At 34.0% G+C, this 11,234-nt stretch overlaps 1 long non-coding RNA gene across 1 annotated transcript in view; it reads right to left on the bottom strand.

Moving 5' to 3' along the window:
- Positions 1–5,368: 5,368 nt before the first annotated feature.
- LOC118766395 overlaps positions 5,369–11,234 on the bottom strand; it is a 6,246-nt gene continuing 380 nt past the window's right edge. The window contains exons 2-3 of the long non-coding RNA XR_005002332.1: positions 6,745–6,747; positions 5,369–5,505 (exon numbers count right to left, since the gene is read on the bottom strand). This is a non-coding gene — a long non-coding RNA (uncharacterized LOC118766395). The remainder of the gene's footprint in view (positions 5,506–6,744; positions 6,748–11,234) is intronic.

The following is an 11,234-nucleotide window of genomic DNA, read 5'->3' as shown; positions in this document are numbered from 1 at the left end:
TGATATTTGAAATCAATATGTTTTATTCTAGGGTGTAGTGGTGCGAGAATTGGCAGGGTGAAAGAATTAGCAAAATATCAGAGAAAACGTAGTTTCTAGTTATGTCTCCTCACCCCACCAAATTCAAAATCGATTTTCTTCGATATTGACATTGATTTAATAAATTGTACCCACCCATGAAACGCATAGCCTTCTGCCACCGTTAGACGTAATCTATCTATCGATATTTGTGTTTAACTTGTCTCTTATCTATCTATTTATCTGTCGATCGATTTATCAATCTATCTATGAATCTATTTACAACTGTATCTTTTCTTCGTTATTTATTAATCTTTCTATCCGGGTATTTATCATTATGAAAAAAAAAACAAAAAAACAATGAATGTTCTTTCCCGAATCATAGGCTTATAAGGTCGGTTTTCGGGCTTCTGTGATGTATATATTCCCCCTGCACGGAACGTTGACCTACTGAAGGATTACTCACATTTGCTAGCTGAGAGTGGAGCAACGCGAAGCGTTTGTATGTATATAAGCCTGTATACATACATACATACATACATACATACATACATACATACATACATACATACATACATACATATATACATACATACATGTGTGGTGTGTGTGTGTGTGTGTGTGTGTGTGTGTGTGTAGACACCTGTTGTTAATGTCCTGTTATTTGTATTTGTAATTCTGCATTTTTCGTCCTTGTTTTCGTTTACATTCGCTTGCTTTCTTCCAAAGAATCTAGTGTTCTTAGCTTAGATTTTCTTGAGGCCCGCCAGATTGGAGTAGTCCCGAGTGTAACCGGCCGAAACTGTAACGACGATCTGAAACTCGACTGACAATAGAAAGCCATCATTGATTTTACCTGTCCTTTTTTTATCGTCTAATTGTCCGGATGTTTTTTTTGTCGCCTGATACGTTCTTGTTCCATTTTTGTTTCGTCTTTATATATATGCATATATATATCTATATATATATATATATATATATCAGATGCATATATATTTTATATATATATATTATTATATATACATATATATACATATATAATATATATATATATATATATATATATATATATATATATATATGAGTGTGTGTGTGTGTGTCAGTGTATGTCAACAACATTCAGAATGTTTACAACTTGTTCAATTATGACGATAACAGCAGCAACAACAATAATAGTAAAATGATCGAGTGTAGTAGTAGGGTAGTGTAGGTGGTGTGGTGATATTGTTGTTTACTGGAGTGGTGTTGTAGTATTGGAGGTGTAGCGTAGGAGATGTGGTATAGTGGAGGGGTCTGGGTGGTGCGCTTTGGCCTCATGTTGGCTCGAATAGTATAGGTTTCATGACTACCCCGTTTCTTTTTCGGGAAGAATCTACTTTGGAATACATCATACAATGTCTCCATGTTTTTTTTTAAATTAAAGTGTGCTATTTCTTGCAGGCTGAACGGTCATATGGGGCACCCTCACTCGTGTGTAATGTATAAAAATAGGTATACATATATATATGTGTGTGTTTGTGTGTATACATATACATGTATATACACACACAACATACACACGTATATATCTTTAGAGAGAGAGAGAGAAAGAGAGTGTGTGTGTGTTTGTGTGCATGTGTGTGTGTGTGTGTGTGTGTGTGTGTGTGTGTGTGTGTGCGACTGCTCTGATGTATATAAAAGCGGTGATGTAGATGGGGATATATAAGGAGATATACAAGGGAGCTGTCATTTGACTGCGATACAAACTGACCGTAACATCTGATCTTATCCACTGATAATGTTCAACGTCTTTGGTAAAAAAAAAGAAAAAAATAATAATTATAACGATAAACAGGAATTTACAGATTCCATAACCAGCCTGCTTCCTGCCACTTTGGACAGACCAACTTTCATTCCTTTGTTTTTCTTTTTAACCTCCTGATAACTCCTACTTCTTCTTCTTCTTCTTCTTCTTCCTTCGTCGTCGAGTCCGTATTGTTCTTGGCACTGTTGTTTTTGTTGTTATTGAATGTCCATATATGGTTTTAATGAATACGAACACTGTGGCACAACGCTGGTTCCCACGAGAACTTCACAATTCCTTCATATCCACTCCAAAAGCCTCTCCTTCTGCAATACTCTACCTCTTCCTAATCAATTTCATTATCCACATTACCACCATAGTCAGATTATATACATGCATATACATACATACATATAATAATAATAATAATAATAATAATAATAATAATAATAATAATAATAATAATAATAATAATATAATAACAATAACAATAATATTAGGGAGTATATCCAAACTTACAGGCAAACATTAGATTTAAGATTAAATCAAATTTCACAGTATGAATATAAATTAGAGATAAAACCACTATTAGGCAACTCAAACAGTGATAGACATAAACCAAAACATAAAAACAAAAAATAAATAAAAGTAACATAATATATATACAAAGTATGAAATTTAAAATTTAAATTATTAAAATTTAAAATTAAAAAATTTTTAGATTTTTAGATTTTTATATTTTAAAATATTTAAAATTTTTAATTTTTAAATTTTAGATTTAAATTTTTTTTAACAAACCGAAAAGTATAAAAAGTTAAATATAATATAAATAAAAACACTACGTACGTTTCATGGCTATAATTAAATTCGAATTACAATTAAGTTTAAATTCAATTAAAAATTCGAATTAAAATTATAGTCAATCTTCAGGTTAAAGATAATAGTTAAATAAATAAGCAAATAGAGTTAAACAATATTTTTAAAGAAATAAATGAAATAATAATTTTTCTTATAAAAAAAACTCTATTATCTAAATTAGAAACTTAAAACATTAGAATTATGTCATACAACCCATTTATTATGTTGAATATTAATTTTTAAGGTAAAAAAATAGATAGAAAAATGTATTTATCTATTAAGATATAATATGGCTTTAAAAAACATAATAAACTCATGAATATCCTTAACTCAGTTATAGTCTAATATCTAATTACCAAATTATTTAACAAAATATTCAGTATTTATATTTTTTAATTTAAGTTCACATCTAATAATTATAAAATATTAAAAAATAATATCTAAATTATTATCAACAAATATAATAATTAAGATCTAAAATTTACTCTATCAATAAATATATAGACATATAATCAAAAATAAATAAATTAATTAGTCCATTATTACTTACGTAAATATTAAATACTAATATAATATATTTATGAAATACATTAAAAAATTAAAGATTAAAAATCAAATTATAAACGTATTACCTATCTTAAAAGAACTGTATAACTATTTAACGATCTATATATCTCGTTGGCTAAGTAATAACTTACAAATAACGTAGAGTTATAATCTAATAATTAAATACATATCTTCAACAACTAAATAATTATAGAATCAAATTAACAAATTATATATATACTATACAATACAATAAATCTTATTAAAATAACTTTAATAGAAAAGGGTTACTTAGCTTTCAAAAATCGTGTCATTAACTAAAATTATAATAAACAGATGGAAAGTTCTTTTAACAATGAAAACTACGAATATATTTTATGAATGAAAATTACGAATAAATATTATCAATGGAAAAATGGCTATATTTTAGCTATAATAGATAAAGTCACTATTAAAGATATCTTTGAAGATATAATATGGCTTAAAAAAACATAATAAACTCACGAATGTCGTTAACTCAGTTATAGTCCAATATTTAATTACCAAATTATTAAACTAAATAATCACTATTCATATTTTTATATTTAAGTTCACATCTAATAATTATAAAATATTTAAAAAATAATAACTAAATTAATTATCAACAAATATAGTAATTAAGATCTAAAATTTACGCTATCAATAAATATATAGACATATAATAAAAAATAAATTAATTAATTAATCCAATATTACTTACATAAATATTAAATATTAATATAATATATTTATGAGATACATTAAAAAATTAAAGATTGCAATCAAATTATAAACTAGTAACCTAACTTAAAAGAACCGTATAACTATTTACGATCTATATATCTTTTTGGCTAAGTAATATCTTACAAATAACATACAGTTATAATCTAATAATTATATCTTCACCAACTAAATAATTATACACTCATATTAACAATCAGTATTTATATAGTATACAATTAAACTTATTAAAATACTTTAAAATCTTAAATAGAAAAGGTTTACTTAGCTTTCAAAAGTCGTGTCATCAAAAAAAATTTTTTTTTAATTTTAATTTAAAATTAAAAAATATAAAAATATAAAAATATGAAAATTTAAAAACTTAAAAATTTTAATAATTTAAATTTTAAATTTTATATTTTATATACATAGTATATATTATATTAATTTTATTTATTTTTTTGTTTTTTATGTTTTGGTTTATGTCTATCACTGATTGAGTTGCCTAATAGTGGTTTTATCTCTTATTTAATTTATTTCCAAGAAATCCAATGCCTGTGGCTTGGTTTTTCCTTGGGGCTGGCCGGGTCGGAGTAATATCGAGATTAAACAGCCGAAATTACTAAGATGATCCGGTTCCCGACTGAAGATTAGAGGCTTCGAGTGACCCGTCGTTTTTTTGTGTCGTCTCTTGTGTGTTTTTGCGTTCTTGTCCACTTTGTAATTTATATTTTATATTTAATTTCTATACATATTATTGCGGTGCGGCGTTACGTACCCCTATCTCCTATGTATACTACACATTTTTACCTTGTACGACGTCTTTACACACTCTCTCTCTATAGTATGTGTCTTTCTCTTTTCTTGCCTCTGATTCTTCCCCCACCTTATTTGCACCGTCATTTCTATTGCTGTGCAATCCTGTTTCTTCTCCCCTCTCTTATTACTTCCCTTCTCTCCTCTCTCTCTCTCTCTCTCCCCTGGTGCCTTCGTCCCTTTCTTTCCCTCTCTCTTTGATTCCTTGCTCCCTGCCTTTCTTTTTTCTTTCTCTTCTTCCGTGCTCTCACGTGACCGCGTTCAAACTGGTCATTTCGGCCTGACCGCGGCCACGCTCACTTGTTTTCGTTTTTTTGCCGTTGAAGGCTTTTTTCATATACGCCAGCCAAGATAAGTTAAAAATTGTCTAAAGTCGTAAGACGCTCCTGTCCTTGTACTGTCCACCATTCGTGTTTTTTATATATATTTTTGTTTCTTGTATTTATATTCGTGTGGCATCCTGTCTTTGTTCCGTACATTCGACCCTCTTTCCAAGAAATCCAATGCCTGTGGTTGGTTTTTCCTTGGGGCTGGCCGGTCGGAGTAATATCGAGATTAAACAGCCGAAATTACTAAGATGATCCGGTTCCCGACTGAAGATTAGAGGCTTCGAGTGACCCGTCTGTTTTTTTGTGTCGTCTCCTTGTGTGTTTTTGCGTTCTTGTCCCACTTTGTAATTTATATTTTATATTTAATTTCTATACATATATTATTGCGGCGTTACGTACCCCTATCTCCTATGTATACTACACATTTTTACCTTGTACGACGTCTTTACACACTCTCTCTCTAAAGTATGTGTCTTTCTCTTTTCTTGCCTCTGATTCTTCCCCCACCTTATTTGCACCGTCATTTCTATTGCTGTGCCAATCCTGTTTCTTCTCCCCTCTCTTATTACTCCCTTCTCTCTCTCTCTCTCCCCTGGTGCCTTCGTCCCTTTCTTACCCTCTCTCTTTGATTCCTTGCTCCCTGCCTTTCTTTTTTCTTTCTCTTTCTTCCGTGCTCTCACGTGACCGCGTTCAAACTGGTCATTTCGGCCTGACCGCGGCCACGCTCACGTTGTTTTCGTTTTTGCCGTTGAAGGCTTTTTTCATATACGCCAGCCAAGATAAGTTAAAAATTGTCTAAAGTCGTAAGACGCTCCTGTCCTTGTACTGTCCACCATTCGTGTTTTTTATATATTTTTGTTTCTTGTATTTATATTCGTGTGGCATCCTGTCTTTGTTCCGTATACATTCGACCCTCTTTCCAAGAAATCCAATGCCTGTGGATTGGTTTTTCCTTGGGGCTGGCCGGGTCGGAGTAATATCGAGATTAAACAGCCGAAATTACTAAGATGATCCGGTTCCCGACTGAAGATTAGAGGCTTCGAGTGACCGTCTGTTTTTGTGTCGTCTCGTTGTATGTTTTTGCGTTCTTGTCACTTTGTAATTATATTTTATATTTAATTTCTATTATATATATATATATATATTATATATATATATATAATATATATATATATATATATACACATCAATACTTAGCCAGTAGAAATTGCCTGTTATAGATAAATTTCTCTTTGTGTTTAAATGTTCACTACTTTATATTGAATAATATGTCGTCTATTGACTTTTTATACATGCTAGGCCACTGGTAGTGAAATTTGTAAAAGTTTTACTACCCTCTGTATATATATCTAAGTATCGGTATTAGCTTTTCAAAGTTCGTTTCCGCATTTTTCATTTTCTGCTGACTGAAAGTGCGCTTGCGTGGTGGATTTTGAAAAAATTATAACATATCAGGATGAGACACGTGCTATTAGTCTCATAATTATAGGTTAGTCTTGTATGGCTCAGTTACTGATGAAGACTTGCCTAGTAAATTATTTTATTTACTAAAATCATCCAAAACCTATAGGTATAACCGTAAAAACAAGGTAAAAGTTTTTATTTTTTCATTCCCTTTGAAACTGCTTAAAGTTTGTGGTCTTCGGTCGTTTTGACTGTCTCCTAGCGTGTAGAAATTGCCTGTTATAGGTAATTTCTCTTTGTGTTTAAATGTACACTACTTATATACATATTATATATATACATCATATATACATTATATATATATATATATATATATATCTTGTGTGTGTGTGTTATATATATAATGTATATATATATAATATATATAGTGATATTATATATATATATATATATACATATATATATATATAATATATATATATATAGCAATAAGAATTCTCTAAATGAGATATAGACGTGACTGCTCCATAATATAAGGGATATTAGCCAACTGAATATGGCTAGGGACAGGGCAGGGTGGTGGGGGTGTCACTGTTGCATTTAGCCCCAGGCGAACATCAACGTCACCAGATAGGCCGACGCCGTCACGGCGTCCTCTATCTTGCAAAGGGAGATCATTCCCCAAGAAGCGGATACCACACACGGACCTAGGTTTCAAGGTGTATTGCCTATTATCAACGTGTGGTAGGCAAGTCGTTCGGGCGAAGGTCGTTCGTCGAGAAGCGATGCCTACCACACGTTGATAATAGGCAATACACCTTGAAACCTAGGTCCGTGTGTGGTATCCGCTTCTTGGGGAATGATCTCCCTTTGCAAGATAGAGGACGCCGTGACGGCGTCGGCCTATCTGGTGACGTTGATGTTCGCCTGGGGCTAAATGCAACAGTGACACCCCCACCACCCTGCCCTGTCCCTAGCCATATTCAGTTGGCTAATATCCCTTATATTATATATATATATACAGATATAAGTTAGAGGTGTTGGTATTTTAAAGCCTCTAAGGGATAGATACATCCAAAGGCACTTCTGGTAATTACCTCAGTGGGTACATTCCTTGGTAAAAGTTATACGGCAGCAGGTAATTTAGCGGGTAACCATAGTTTAATATAAGCGAGGAGAAAATGGAGGACAAACAAGAAACAGAAGTGTGTCTTTTGCGCTAGTAAGCCGTTAATTAATTAATAAAGGTGAGAGAGTGAGAGTGAAGGTGTTTACGATCATTTCTGTATATTTTCCTCACCATGGTAAACAGAAACGATCGTAAACAATTTCATTCTCACTCATTCACCTTTATTACTAATTAAATAATGGCTTACTAGCGCAACTTCTGTTTTGTCGTTCGTTCTCCATTTCCTTCTCGCCCAAATATATATATATATATATATATATATATATATATATATATATACATATAATATACGACAAACAGACAGACAGACAAACAAACAGACTACAAACAGATAGATAGTAGAGATAGATAGATAGATAGATAGATAGATAGATAGATAGATAGATAGATAGATAGACAGATAGACAGATAGATAGATAGATAGATAGATAGATAGATAGATAGATAGATAGATAGATAGATAGATAGATAGATAGATAGATAGATAGATAGATAGATAGATACATGCATAAATATACATAGATAAACACAAACACGGAAATATATATGTATTGTCCATTTATAAATGCAAACCACAGATAATGTATGATAAGCATGTGCCTTTTTTAAGGCGTGAAAAACTTATTAAACAAGGCAAATGCGTTATTTAATATAGCGTGCATAATGTACGGCGTTGCTATGGAAGGCTACGTTGATTATGAGCCAATATACCGAAATATAAGGTAGGTATGTGAATATTAGAGCCGTGTATGTACCAGTGGAGTCGTGAAATATCGAGGCTTATTAAGTAGCTGCAGGAATTGTTAGATGTGTGGTGATGATGAAATAAAATTATGTACATACATACATACATTATGGCTGACCCCTCGTTATCGAGTATGGACATTGCACGAAGCTTAACTATTACTGGTGCTGTGATCGAATGTGACTTCTTAGCCCAGCTAAAGATCTACAATGTCTTGTACAAAATTGGCAACTAAAACCTTTACTGGTAATAGCCGGCTGTAGTTGTAACTGGGCTTCATGTACCTTTGCATGTCGTTTAAGTCCTCCTGCCGAATTACTCTCTCTTCCACATGCGCGACAGATATGATTAGTATGGTGTGTTACACCACCACCAGTGGCCAGGTTGTCACTCATCTGTCTCGTTTTATGACTACGAAGATGACTCATGAGTCCAGCTTTACTGAGGCAGGGTATTGCACAGACATTGCATGTCAGAATCAAAGGAAGACCCTTCCCTTCTGGAAGTGTAACAGCGATGCCCTTCCTGACATATCTCCTTACTTTCTCATGTGCAACTCGAGATTTCTCAAAAGTGGCGGTCCCCTCATGCACAATCCTTCTCCACCTGCTACGATCAATAGCTATGCCTTCCCATGTGTCAGGAGAGATGCAAGCATCTCTTAAGGAAGCCTTCAGCAAGTCCTTATACCTCTTTGTTGGTTTATGTGGAAGTCGTTCTCCTTTAGCTAACTCTCCATAAAAGAGTTGTTTTGGCATCCTTGAATCCTTCATTCTGACCAGATGACCACTCCATCTGAGCCTTTACTTTAACACAAGAGCTTCTATACTTTCACACCGAGAGCCTTCCAATATTTCAAGATCACTGATGCGGTCCTTCCACTTAATGCCATAGATCCGTCTGAGGCACATCTGATGGAAACGTTCCAGTTGTTTAAGGTGGTATCGATATGTGACCCAAGTCTCGCAGGCATAGAGAAGGGAAGGGAGCACACATGCCTTGTACACCTTTATCTTTGTCCTTCTGCATATGTCTCGCCGACTCCAGATGCGCTTTTCTAGCCTTCCGAAAGCAACACTTGCTTTCCTAATTCTATATGGAATTTCATCATCCACATTGCCATATCTATTAATAGTGCTTCCCAGGTAGACAAACTGATCAACTACATCAAGTCGTTTACCATTCACATAGATATTTGGTTCACTATACTGCTTACCAGGAGCAGGTTGATGCATGACAACAGTTTTCTTGAGATTGACTGTCAATCCTAAGGCAGTGCAAGCATCAAAGAATGCATTCAAAATGTGTTGCATATCAATCTCTGTGTGTGCTACCAGCTCACAATCATCAGCATACAAAATGTCTCTTATGATAGAGGTAAATATCTTTGTTTTTGCAGCAAAGCGCCTCATATTAAATATGCTGCCAGAGGTTCGATAATGGACGTAAACACCGTATCTGCAGTTTCTGAATGCAATACGGAACACCATCGCGAAATATATGGAAAATAGGGTCGGTGCCAGAATATCCCCCTGTTTCACTCCATTTTGTATTGCAATGGGTTCCGACATTTTCCCTCTAACATTCACCCTACCATTCATGTCTTCATGAAAAGACCTAATCAAAGCAAGGAACTTTTCAGGACACCCAAGTTTCTGGAGGACTTTCCACAATGCTTTTCTATTGACGGTATCAAAGGCTTTTGTCAGATCGACAAAAGCCTGGTACAAATCCAGACCCTGTTCCATACACTTTTCCTGAGGCTGTATAGCTGAAAAGATTATATCAGCAGTGCCACGTCCCACACGAAAGCCAGATTGACTTTCTGGAAGAACACAATCTGCAATGTATTTCAGCAGACGATCCAGAAGTATCCTGCATAAAACCTTTCCTACAGCAGACAGCAATGATATTCCCCTATAATTACCACAATCATTCCTGTTGCCCTTTCCCTTATACATGACCACCATTACTGTATCTCTCCAGTCCTCAGGTACAGAGCCACTAGTCCATATCTGACCAAACAAGGAGTGAAGTTTCTGCAGAAGTTTCTCACCACCATGCTGTAACAACTCCGCATGTATGCTATCCATACCCGGTGACTTCCCATTATTCAACCTTGAGACAACCATTGCAACTTCTTCCAACTTTGGTGTTTCCGCGAGTGCTGCCTTCACAGGCAATCCAGGGATGAGATTGAGAACATCCTCACTAACTACAGACTGTTGATTCAAAAGTTCATCAAAGTGATCTTGCTACCTTCGCAGAATTCCTTGTGAATCACGAAGAAGTTCTTTACCATCCCTGCTTCGAAGTGGTGTCATCAGGGAAGACGTCGGTCCATAAACTTCTCGCAAGAGACCATACAACAGCTTTGTGTTATTGGAATTTGATGCCGCCTGTATCTCGTCAGCCTTCTTACTCCACCACGTATCCCTCATCTGAGAGAGCTTTTGCCTCACACGTGATTTTACGTCCTTAAGTTCCCTATGCAACACTTCCCTTTCCTGTGGCTTTGCTGACAAATAGCGTGACAAAGTACGTCTTTTATCAGCCAATAAATCAACTATATGTTCATCATTTTCTTTGAACCAATCTTGATGCTTTCTTTGTATCACTCCCAGAATTTTCTTGCTTATATCATAAACTGACTTTTTAAGGGTCGGCCAAGCCTCCCCAATATCTGCAGCATACATACATACATACATACATACATACATACATACATACATACATACATACATACATACATACACACACACACACCACACACACACATATATATATATATATGTTTATTACTATTAT

The sequence above is a fragment of the Octopus sinensis genome, linkage group LG15, assembly GCF_006345805.1.
Source record: "Octopus sinensis linkage group LG15, ASM634580v1, whole genome shotgun sequence".
In the NCBI taxonomy this organism is placed as follows: domain Eukaryota; kingdom Metazoa; phylum Mollusca; class Cephalopoda; order Octopoda; family Octopodidae; genus Octopus; species Octopus sinensis.
This window is presented reverse-complemented; position numbering and strand designations above follow the sequence as displayed.